The sequence below is a fragment of the Lampetra fluviatilis genome, chromosome 4 (genome assembly GCF_964198595.1).
Source record: "Lampetra fluviatilis chromosome 4, kcLamFluv1.1, whole genome shotgun sequence".
In the NCBI taxonomy this organism is placed as follows: Eukaryota; Metazoa; Chordata; class Hyperoartia; order Petromyzontiformes; family Petromyzontidae; genus Lampetra; species Lampetra fluviatilis.
Window position 1 is genome coordinate 9,745,587 of NC_136278.1, and position 13,301 is coordinate 9,758,887.

The 13,301-nt window shown below is 41.2% G+C and overlaps 1 protein-coding gene across 1 annotated transcript in view; it reads left to right on the plus strand.

Annotated features, from left to right (window-relative positions):
* LOC144931556 (adhesion G protein-coupled receptor A1-like) overlaps positions 1-13,301 on the plus strand; it is a 160,232-nt gene that overhangs the window by 112,945 nt on the left and 33,986 nt on the right. The gene's annotated exons all lie outside the window — the stretch shown is intronic.

Genomic DNA, 13,301 nt, shown 5'->3' on the forward strand with positions numbered 1-13,301 from the left:
CACTCGAAAATGGAAAAGACATTGATGATTAAGAATATTGTGCTGTGCTCAAAGTCACAAAGAATATGCGCTTTGTATGCTGGAATGAAAGCGTTTCCCGTGATCATTTTGTAATTCTCTACAAATGAAATATATTCACAATAAACACCTGAACAACAGTATTAAGCCATATATTACCACAAGCTTCTTTTAAAAAACTCAACTAATAAAGGATGTATTTTTATAAAGACCACTAAGACCCATATAAACAAACCAAGGGAACCTATCAAGAATTATAAAGGTAACTAGACAAATGACTTGCACAGCTGTCTTCCGTTATTTTTTGTACCATATTATCCACCTTTTTCTAAAATCAGCTTCTTCAAATTCAGTGCATGTGTGCTCCTGAGTTGATGAAGCTTTTTCTCGCCTTTTAATGGCCCTGAAATAAGATGACCATTATAATGTGTCCTTGGCCAGAAGCCACTGTTTTTTGAAGGACGTGAGCTTACAAGGACCATCGCTTTGATCACCGCTTCTTTCTCATTCTATAATTAATATAGTAAAAGGGGTATAAAAAGTAAAGGTGCAAGCCCTGAAATTGCTCTCTCACGCCACTGCTGGCAGAAGAGTCTCCACTGGAGGGAGCTCTAGAGAGTGTACTTTGATCTCCGTGCTGACCAGACATCTTGGAAGAGGTGGGAGCATCCACAATAGGTACAAATTATTTTTAAAACCTGGGCAGTTTTCCCAAAAGTATTTCAATGTATCTGTAGTGTTGTGGAATTGGGAGACATCGGAGACGGTTCTTGGAGGCAACACTATTTATTAACACCACGCTTGGCAGTACAGTCCCAGAACACTCAGGGCTACGGTCCTCCTTCACCATTGTCTGGGGAGGTACTGCCTCCGGGCTAACGTGCCCTAACACAGGACTATACTCAGGGTTCTCTGGCTATGGGTGCCTAGGAGGAGGCTATTCTAACTCGCCCTAGCCAGGGTGCGAGTTCCGACCACTGACCCACTGGACCCGGCCCTTACAAGGACGTCGGGCCAGGGGTTCCCAAGGTCTCACCACTGAGCCGCACAGAGTCCCGGCCCTGACAAGGGCAGCGCGGCTGGGGGTCTCAGGGTCCTATCTAGCTGGTCTTCTGCTTGTCTTCAACTGGTCCTGAGCCTGTAGAGAGGTCCGCCTTTTATGCACTTCCCAACTGAGGGGCGGGGTCTCGGGGGATCCTAGGACACCCCGCAGCCCCCATCCGTTTGGAAGGGCCTTGAGGGATCCCAGGACACCCCACAGCCCATTTACGCCATTACATATCCATATATATACGAATATGATTGCCCAAATGATACGTTGAAACATGAATTATGAACTTGCTGGATGATATCCTGGTTTGAGACTGGATTACAAATGGTAGGTTGCAAGTTGAAACACAGGCATCAATTAACCCAGGATTTCCTAAACTACAGTCTTTGCTACCCACCACATGACACCTTTCCACATTTACCAATTTACTCCCCATTCCAATACAAATTAACTCATTCCACACTGCATGCACCCGATGATTGTTAAACATGTTAACGTGACGTGCTAAGTCAGTGTTTTTCGCTAATTTTCAGATGGGGGCCACTCGCCGATAAGATATCAGCGTGAGGGCCGCCACACATTTGAAACTGTTGGGTTTAACAACACAATGGGGTGTGTCAGGGGCTGCACTAAAGGCCACCAGGGACCGTCAGTGGCCCGCTGGCCTTGCATTTGTAGTTACTGACTTGGAGACTTTAGTTCTTGGAGGCAGTTCTTTAATTAACACCGAGCAGCATACGTTGTACAATACACACCCTACACGGTTGTCTCGGCCTCGCTGTGCGCTGCGTTGCACCGCTAGCTGAGTAGTTAACCTCGCGTCCAATAAACCCTCAGAGCCAGGGTGAACATCTGACTCCAAACGTCATTTATTGAATTTAACGAGGTACTGGTAAGAAAACCGCATAGATACAGCATCTGTTAATAACCAGAAACACCAACACAATGAACACCACAGCATCATAACATTGTCTTAGATAACATGTTTCTCAACAATAGATCCTGGATGGACCAGGCATCTACATTACCACTGAATAGCAATACAAGAGCATAAGCTACTGTGTTACATAAAGGCACATCTTGTATTCATCACACTGCACCCCAAATGTACCGCACTACATATAACACTTAACTGTGGATGAGACATTTTGTCATCCTTGCTCTCAAGATCGCAATATAGTTACCTGGGTACAGGTTTGACTCGACTTATTCGATTACAGCTAACAGTCACAACAAGGCAAGTTGCAGGCTTCGTTGTTAACTAGGCCTCGTATTTATCATAACAATTTAACAGCATTATAAAGGCATTTACAGCATTATAATGGTCATTCTAACATAATAACAACATTTACAATATTATAAGAACATAAAAAACTTACAGACAATGCTTCTTAAAGTCCCACAATGGACAATTGCAGCTGGCTTCACTGGGACGCGATGTGCCGCCATTTTTAATTATGTGTGTAATGGCCGACGCCCGCGTGGTTGAGCGGGAATCTTAAATCGCAACTTCCTGGTCACGTGACCAAACTTAGCATCAAAAACAGGAAATTCCTGTGTACATACGCCCCACATCTGCCATGAGGCAAGACACCTGCCGTGAGGCAGAACAACGGTTACACACTCCTCTTTCTCTCGCTTATGCGCAACTCTACACTGGTTGCTAGATTATACACAACACTAGCCTTCTGACACTGACGGCATTGAACTAAGACAGCCAACTACCGTCTAGCAGTGCAATATCAAGTGACGACGACAGCGACGAGGGTGATGATCTTCAGCAGCAACGACGAGGATCTCACTCCAAACGACAGCCCCGAGGTCCCCTCCCGGGGCCCCTCTTATACTGTCAGCATGGCCTCGCTCCGCACCGGCTTTTGATGTGCCCCTTCCGTAACCTTTCCCCTAGATCCCTTGCAGGTCAATCACCTGGCCTCCTGTCAGTCAGGGCTGCTACAAGCTGCAGATCCCCTTCCCTGCCAGCAGCCAGCGCTATGCTGCTAAGTGACCAATTCTGTCACGACACATTGAAAGACTGTGCTAAGCAATTAACGCTGTTGGCGTTACACGGAACACGTGTACACACGCACACACTGAGATCTCGAACTTAACTTGAATCGGGTTTTTTTCTTTCCACACAGAAAAAAAAGTCAATTGCTTCGTGCAGACGGTGGGACGTGTTTAACAATCATTGAGTGCGTACAGTGTGGAACAATATAATGTGTGTTTAAACGGAGAGCAAATTGTATGGTGTGGTGGGTCGCGAGGACTGGAGTTTTGGAAAACCTGCTTCAGGGTCAACACAATGAATGCTAGTTTGTGGAAATTTAGCAGTGATTTTTTTAATGGATGTTGCTCATCGTCACAAAATAAACGTATGGTTTTCTATCCCTGATCTCAGGGCTGTAAACGAAGCAAAATTAGCTCTGCCTCCACTTCACTTGAGTGGAACACTGCTGTGATTTTCACCTCGGGGCTCGAAGTATTAAGATGTATTGACCTGGACTCTACATACACATTACATGTATACATTACCGTTTGATCATTTTGGATTGTTATCAATGTTTCATGTAGTACCAACTATATGATTCATTGGAGTCAGGGAATATAATTGGTTCTATAAGATATACTTTGACATGTATGTAATGGGTAACAGTGGTTTAAGTTTTTAAAATGTGTTAATAAGGCAATAGGAAGGAATATAACCTTTTTTTCAGAATCACACAAGTTAAACCAGCTGGTTTAAAATACGCAAACATACTTTAATACGTATTTTTTTTAAATATTATTTCATATAATAAAAAATAAAAGGAAATCTGAGCTCAGTGGAAATGAGGCAGGGCGTATGTCAATGCAGCGGTCCCCAACCTTTTACGCACCAGGGACCGATTTCGTGGAAGATAATTTTTTCACAGACTGGCATGGGGGGGTTCATCGTTGAGTCTTTCTTATTTGGTTCTTTCGGTTAAGTCACGTCTAAAGATAAAATAATAAATTAAATTAAATAATAGAACACGACGTTTCGATTGCAACACAAGCAATCATCATCAGGTATAATGAAATAGCGACATAAAATCTAACTAGAAAACTATAGACAGACATATTAGCAGACAGATATTACCAAGATACATAGCGAGAGCAACACAGGTAACAGAGAGGGGTGATCGTCTCTGTGTGGTGGCCTTAAATAGACAGGGGGGCGGAGGCAGAGAGAGGGAGGGGGGTTAGAGAAAAAATTTGCATATCAATTGGTGCTGCAAGAACGATTACACGGCAAGCAAGCCTGAAAATCAGGAGAGAAAAAAAAAGACACACTAAAATTAAATAACCTAGTAAAATATCGAAATGTAATGTAATACAACACAGAGGGTCGGTCAACACACAATTAACGCATAGCCTGGTTGATTACGTATTTCAAAGATTGCTAAGTTAGAATTTGAGTGTGAACATTCTAAAGAGGACACAGGCAGAGAAAACAAGCCTCCCTCTCTCTGCCTCCGCCCCCCCCTCTGTCTATTTAAGGCCACCACACAGAGACGATCACCCCTCTCTGTTACCTGTGTTGCTCTCGCTATGTATCTTGGTAATATCTGTCTGCTAATATGTCTGTCTATAGTTTTCTGGTTAGATTTTATGTCGCTATTTCATTATACCTGATGATGATTGCTTGTGTTGCAATCGAAACGTCGTATTCTATTATTTAATTTAATTTATTATTTTATCTTTAGACGTGACTTAACCGAAAGAACCAAATAATAATTCCTGCAGTCACGAAAGTTCTAAAATTAAGATTGAACCACTTCTACGGGGAAGTTTTAAGCTTATCTTTTTTCTCTCTCTCTGGCGACTTGTTTTCTCTGCCTGTGTCCTCTTTAGAATGTTCACACTCAAATTCTAACTTAGCAATCTTTGAAATACGTAATCAACCAGGCTATGCGTTAATTGTGTGTTGACCGACCCTCTGTGTTGTATTACATTACATTTCGATATTTTACTAGGTTATTTAATTTTAGTGTGTCTTTCTCCTGATTTTCAGGCTTGCTTGCCGTGTAATCGTTCTTGCAGCACCAATTGATATGCTAATTTTTTCTCTAACCCCCCTCCCTCTCTCTGCCTCCGCCCCCCCCCCCTCTGTCTATTTAAGGCCACCACACAGAGACGATCACCCCTCTCTGTTACCTGTGTTGCTCTCGCTATGTATCTTGGTAATATCTGTCTGCTAATATGTCTGTCTATAGTTTTCTGGTTAGATTTTATGTCGCTATTTCATTATACCTGATGATGATTGCTTGGGTTGCAATCGAAACGTCGTATTCTATTATTTAATTAAATTTATTATTTTATCTTTAGACGTGACTTAACCGAAATAACCAAATAATAATTCCTGCAGTCACGAAAGTTCTAAAATGAAGATTGAGTCTTTCCCCCTTTTCAAAGAAGCTCTCCAGCGACGTTTGTTTTTTAACTCATTTTGGCTCGGGTTATCTTGTGGGCTTACTAAAAATATGACTGAGACAAGTGTGTAGTGCGGGAAAGAGGCGCGGACAGAAGTGGTGAATAAAATAATGGCGGCGGGCCACCTGCGGACTCACCGCTCACCTCCTGCTGTGCGGCCCGGTTCCTAACAGGCCACGGACCGATACCGGTCCGCGGCCCGGGGGTTGGGGACCCCTGTGTTAATGCATTAAAGATGAAAAATATATAAAAACACTGCAATCAATTAATACATTTGAACGCATAAAGTTATTTCCAATAACGAGTAGATTCATTTCTACAGCTCCATAACGGAATGCATGTTTAATTGAACGCTGCATTAATATTTTTGGGAGTTGTGTACAACACATGTATCATGTCTTCATACAAATGTGCTTAATTACACGTACAACATGCAAAATACCATATACTCTCCTTAAATAACTGTTAAGAAAATCAATCATTTTAGTCACATGTGTAGTTAATATCACTGATGTTAGTCTTTTAAAAATTACATTTATAGGACTCTAAAATCCCCTAAAGTTACATCAACACTTTATTCCTGAACAACTTTCGTTTAACTTTTTTTTGTCACAACTGTAACTTTCAGGTTTTTGTCATCAATGGAGATGGGTTTTTTTGTAAGAGGAATTGCCATAGCATTAATCTGTCTGGAAGCTGACAGCTCCAAATGGCTGAAACATCTTTTTTCAACCGCATTCTTATGCAATGCACAAGATAAGTTGCAAAGATGTTGTGATTTAAGTTTTTAATGAAAATAGCAATGCAATATATCACACGCAAGCACATGTGAAATTTATGACAGCACATATGGTTTTGAAATTTTTATACAGCTCATCCAAACAGATGCAGTATAAGCGTGGCGCAGAATTTAAATGTAGGCTTATCTCATTGAAACGAATATGCTGTGTCCCATGAATGTTTTCGTGTTTATTCTTCAAATTCAATTAATTTTAACCTCCAGAAACACATATACATTTATTTTTATTGACGCAGAGGTATAAATATGCACATATCATGAAATGTCCCGGCCTTTCTCATGAATGTCTTTCTTGTTGTTTTGTGCTATAATACTTTACTTGGCAAAACACATTTTTTTTTTACTATTTTGGAACCTCACCTTAATGTACAAGCTGTTTGCACTTCGCACCCAAATTAATACATTACTTTAACAATTTTAATTTGTAAAGCATTTGATTAGTCTGTATAGAAAGAAAAAAATACTTTATATGTTCAGGACACTCTCTTTGATCTTTAGATATGCATTTTCACGAGAGCCCTACACTGACGAGTTGCTTATTGAGTATTTTGCATGTTGGGGAAAACTATAGAACTGTATGTGGAGAAATGTCAACAATGTTCTTTCTGTGCTGCTTGCTGCCCATTTCATAGCAATGCAGGTGAGCTTCTTACACACACTATAATTTATGCACAGTTCACGAACCCTCCCAACTCAAGCTGGGCCCATAGTGCCTCTCTAAATAGTATTGATACTTGAGGTTCATCACACGGAAGATGGTATGCTCAAACTCCATAGTTCGACAATGATAATAAACAAATTGAATAACAAACAAACGCACGTTATGAATTCTCTTTGGCTTGATTTAGCCTTGTCTTGGCCATAAATAGCGAATACAATGTAGCAATAACACAATGCAATTTGCAGCAATACTATTCTTTATTCAATGATTATTTTTGGTAATGCATACCAATTACCTTAGCCATTGCACTTAACAAATGTAGTGGGACCGTGCTACAAAGGATGATTATTAAATTTTCCTAAGCTCGTTTGAAAGTCATTACTCAATGGTCACGTAAAGGAAACTTTAAAAAGTTAGATTTAGTTTAGTTGCCAGCTTTAGTACAAAAGCTATTACGCTTTGGTTTTTATTTTTCTGTTACTGTTACAATATTTAATAAAAAAAAATCATAAAATAAATGGTTTGGTTTTCAATTTGCATACATTTTATCCAAGTTAGTAACATTCCATATCAGCGATTAGATATGTAATTTACTGACGCATATATAAATATATACTTAAAGTCTTACCCCCAAGCAAGGCCACAGCCATTGTGGATATTGTGGATATCTGGACACCCCTATAATTGTTTTATATATGGCTAAAAGACAAGCACAACATTTTGGACAAAAAGTCAGTAGCCAGTAGTTGCATGATGTAATATAGTTATAGTGCAGTAGAACTCTCATTATCCGAAACGAAGTGGGGGGCAAACATCACGGTTGCTGTCTGTAATCTAACTAGTAACCGCTGGGAACCATCCGCCAGTCGGACACCCCATACTTACAAAGTGTGCCTGCACCCCTGACCCCAAAATCTGCCCAAACAATGGAGAATTAACGAGCACAACAGCAGTTTCCATGTGACCCAGAGCAGAATATCAATAAGGCCTGTCTTGCTTGTGCAGTGTACAGACATATCCCTGCAGGGACAAAGTTTAACTCAACCCCAAGAGGGAACATGGGAACGTGACACTGAACTAACTACTGTCCAGCTTAGTCATTCTCTGCTCGCGTGCAAACCAGACACGGCGCAATTTTATTTTCTGTATAATGATAGCAATCGTTGCAATTCAACCACGTGTGACTGCTTTCAGAGCACTTGCAATCAACACGTTGCAAATTCAAATTTTGGCTGGAAATCTTATTGTGGTTATCATGTGAAGAGACTGGTCCTTGCCAATGCAATGTTGCTGTTCCAAAGCTGGCTTATCATCATCAACATAGCGGAGAATAGAGCTCATCAAAAAGTAAGTGTAGAGACCCTGACTATTTGATGAGTGTAGATACACTGACTTTTTGACTTTGAATAAATAAAAGTTAAGTAAACATATCATTCGAGTTGTTTTTCTTGTATTGGAAGATAACATCTCGACCTTTCAGTCAGTTTGTCTTATTTAGGGAATCTTATGGTATAGAGCAGTGATGCGGTGGTTAGTGGACTGTGCTATGAACCATGAATCTTGAGCTCAATTCCCAGCCATGGCTAACCCCTACCGCACACTGACCGTTGTGCAGGTGAAGTATGGTCAAACGACTTGCATTTTTGATGCATCAGGAGGTATTTTTCCTGAAGTCCAGAGTATTGACAAAGGATTATAAATTAATGTAATTATTGGTATTTAAATATTAATTTAGCTGAAAAGAGTGGATGGATTTTTTTATTATTATATATAAAACACTAAATGTGTTAACAGTGTTGAGAGACGATATGCTGGGAGGCATTTATGTTCAGTTAATTATTTTGGCAATGTATGACCATGGCAATAAAAAAAAATGTTACAGCACTAAAACAGGATTTGACTTAGATGAAACCTTGTTGTCCTTTGGGTGAGAATGTTATCAGTCTTAAAAGTGTGAACTTAATTGGGAAGATAACAATGGGGTATGGGCATTTTCCTTTCCATGAAGACCGGTTGAAACATTTTAGCTGAGGCTATTGTCAACAACTGAGCATGTATATTGGGTACATGGCCTTTTTTAACACATTCCTGCGGAGGGAGCTGGTAGGAACGTTGGGTTGCTCGGTCAATGGCCAGGGTCAACGGCGGCGTGGTGTATTCCGCAAATATGGCCGACTGTGAGGGCGGGCACAAGCCGGCCTGAGTAGGTTAAACGTTGAGTTTTATAAGGGCACCACGGGGTGACCAGTCCCTCCCCACCCAGCCCCACCCCCCACCCAGCCCCACCCAGCCCCTCCCCACCCTCCCCTCTCCATCCAGCCCGACCCCTCCCATTTTTGGATGCACGACGGACGGACGGACACAATAATCCCCTGTGGGCTGGTGGAACCAGGTGGTTCCTACCAGTATAAGCTACGGTTAACTTGTACAGGGAGGGTTAGGCAAACCCCAGTACGTTTTAAATACTGTATTCAATTATTAGTCTTGTGCAGTAGTGATTCGTGATGTTATACATTTAGGTACCAACCGGCTTTCCAAGAGCAGTGTGCATCCTGGTATGAAACCACCACCGTGTGCTCCCTGTGTCACATCAATGTTCCCCATTCATAGGTAATGCTCAATATATGGGGGCACACAGTGCTCTTTCGGTGTAGTACCCAAGCATTGGACATTACGCGTTAGCTTTGTGCTGAATGCCGTGCTCTGTCCCAATGGGACAAGCATATAGCCTATTCGAAGATTGCAAGGACATGTCCCAATTTGTGTTCGCTATGGCTGATTGCCCAGAAAAGGATCAGTTCGTACCTTATCATCTACAGAGTTGTTTTTGGGAATCGGACTGAAAAATATCATTTAAATTCCGAGAGCGACTTTGCTTTCAACCAGAACTGAAATATTTGAGCAATTGATTACTCTGCCGGTTATCGGTTCGATTAATCGACAAATCGGATAGCAAACACATATTTGAGGGGAAATGTACCTGTGTTCCCATGTGTGCCACTGGATGGGAGGTGGTGGGTGGTGGGGCTTGGTGACGTCATCAATCCATTATCTTATGTGTCACGCTGGGTGTGTCTTATAGGAGGTTTCCCACATTTTTAAAAGCTTTTCATTCAAAGGACTTGCCCCAACATCCAGGGGGTTTTTGTGCTCATGCTGGAGTGATGACATTGTTGTTCATATATTCTGGCAATGCAAGGATCAACTCCTGAACATTTATGGCGGCTCAAAATGAGTCTGGACTACACCTAGGTCAACCCAGCCTTCAAAATCTTGCGTGTATCAATACGTGAAATGCAAATCACGCACCTAGTGAATTTTCCAGCAGTGAAAATGTTACACAAAATCAGTAATATTAAAAAAACTTTTTAAAAAACACGTTTTAATGAAATGTACCGTACTAGTAATGTAAGAACTCCACAACTCCAGGAAGTGGCCCCGAAGCTTGCCATAACGTAAGGGACCGTAGGCAATTACAGCCAACGTCAGTTGAGCGTGGACAATTAGACCCAAGCCGAAACATAACATATACAAATATTTGTTTAAAATATCAGTTTTTTTATTTTTTATGATAGAATATAGTATTGTCATCAGTATGACATAAGTATACCAAGTTTGCAGTCGACACCACATTGGGAAGTGGGTAAAAATAGAGTTACAAGATTTGAGGATACAACAACGACAACAAGAACAACAACAGACAGAGTGAGTTAAATAAAAGCGTGTAAAATATCTACGTCAATGATTATGTTGTTAGTGTTTATGAGTCCACCACAGCAGCATCATCAGCCAGGCGCTGGCGGCTCTGCATGCCTTTAATCCAGCTCTGCGGTTGCAAGGGTTGGAGGATCACAGCAATTTGTGAACTCTGTTCAGTACCTAGGTGCATCGAGGTTGCCATCTCCTGGCTTGCCAGAGTATGGCAGTAATGCTCGTGGCTTAATTTCCATCTGTAATCCATCTGTAAAGGTTACCCCCCCTCGAATGCATGGGTTTTCTTTGGGTAGTCCGGTTTCCTACCACATGTATTAACATTCATGAAGTTGGCCAAGCATCTCAATATAGGACCGCAAAGCTTGGGCAATTGTTGCCACCGGTTCTTCCTGCCTTCCCACTTACTTGTGGTTTCTCGTGCCTCTGAATCATTCTCTCTCTCTCTCTGTCTGAGAGGGTAAACGAATATTGTTCGCGTTACAATTGAATATTATCATTACATCATGAGGCCATTATCACCCTCAGAGATGTGTGATGCCACACCATCAGCACAAACAGCTACCAAGATGGCTCATCACAGCCTCATCGGGTGGTGTTGTCTTCATGCAGCACAGAGAGAGACTGTTGACACACTAAGATATATCTTGCTTGGACGGCCGAAGGTTTTCACGTCTTGATAGAAAGAGAAGATATCTCACCACGTTCGCTGGTATCAGGTGCACGTCACAGCATCGTCTAATATCACACCTTTCATCTCTCGATAAATCGCACTGAAGAATAAAAAAAAAATCTTGTTTCCATTGTGTGGGGATTTCAGTCTTTTGCGTTGGTCGGACAGGCTCTCTTTGCATGGTCTGAGTGTTCTGTGTGGGTACTTAATCACGAGTTTTTTTCCTACCAGTGAGATATGCGAACTTGGAAAAAGATAAGGTCTTATCAATGCTACTAAATATTTTAACTATTTTTTTCAATTTTTCTTTTACCAGTGAGCCATAGAGCTTTTTTCAGAAGTGACCTGGTCACAAATGATAGCTCAACGAATTAGCTTATCATGTGGAAGTTTATAGCCGCCAAATAATCTAAACGCATGTTTCTAAATGTAAAATCCACGCGGACACGGGGAGATTATTCAAGCTCCAAATATACTGGCGTGAGGATCGGGATCGAACCCACGACGTCCTATATATCAGGCGAGGTAGTTAACATCTCGCCACCATGGTGCCCCATTAATTAATTATCAATACTTACCTACACAACCATATGTAAACAACAGTGAGTTTGGACAACACAAACCACTGCAAGGCATGATGGCAAGTGGTTGAGACTGGCGATGGCATGGCAGAGCCAAAGGAGGGAACACACCCAAGAGTATGTCCACCGGGCAGATGGAGTGGATGGATTGTGACATCACGAGGCCGCTGGAGATGGAAATGGATTGGGTAGGCTTTCATCTAGCAGTGGATAGATTTTGGCTATGAAATTAACCAAGTATAAGTTGCAATTTTAATTTGTTTTAAATTACTCAAGGCATAATTATAAGTCAGTCACCTCTGTAATAACATGTAAGGGAAGCCATCTGTGAAGTATACATTTGTGCACACTAATGTTTGATCGTATCTATACTTTAATAGCTCATTAGAATTTTTTTTCCCAAGATGCAATTTTCACCACTGCTCTTATTTATACGCTTCATGTTTCAATCCCTACATGAGCAACGTGAGCTAATTGCTGTATACGTATTTCCAGGAGTGCGTTTCTTTTTAACTATTACGTATAAATACATTATAAAGTTGTAATGATATCCACGTACAAAGGGTACATGTTTTTTAGGACCGTACCGTACAGATACACATCCAGTATTGTTTCCATTACTCTATTTGATGGTGTTCTAGAAGAGTCATTTACTGTGTAATCTTTGTGACATCAAACTGACAATAAATGCTGTGTCTATGACTTAAAGCTTTCGTGACTGCAGGAATTCATATTCTTTGGGTCTTTCGGTAAAGCCATGTAGATAGAAGAAAAAAATAATAACAATATGACGTTTCGATCGCAACACAAGCAATCGTCATCCTTTCCACCGCCATGTGGCGATGGCTCTTTCCGAGCTCTCTCTGAGCTTACATTTACAAGTAAATTTCTTACAGTGACATGCTAATCTCTCACAATACAATGGCCACCCCCACAGCTTAGTTTTTGAGTTACATTCACTAACACAGCCATCGTTAGCTGTGTTAGTAAATGGCGGCTTGCCATCCTTTTCCACCTCCATGTGGCAATGGCTCTTTCCTCGCTTTCTCCGAGCTTACATTTACAAGCATTCTTGATTTGAAGCTTTTCGTGACTGCAGGAATCCATACTCTTTGGTTCTTTCGGCAAATTCACGTGACTTTACCGAAAAAATCAAAGAGTATTTACAAGCATCTCTAAACCTTTGTAAACAGCTCTTTCATTGGGGTAGACCCGCCCATCTCTAAACCTTTATAAACAGTGTGGCGAGTGTGGCGATCGAAACGTTGTGATATTATTTTAATATTTTTTATAGCTACGTGGCTTTATTGAAATACCCAAAGAAAATACTGTGTTCTTTGGAAATTCATCTA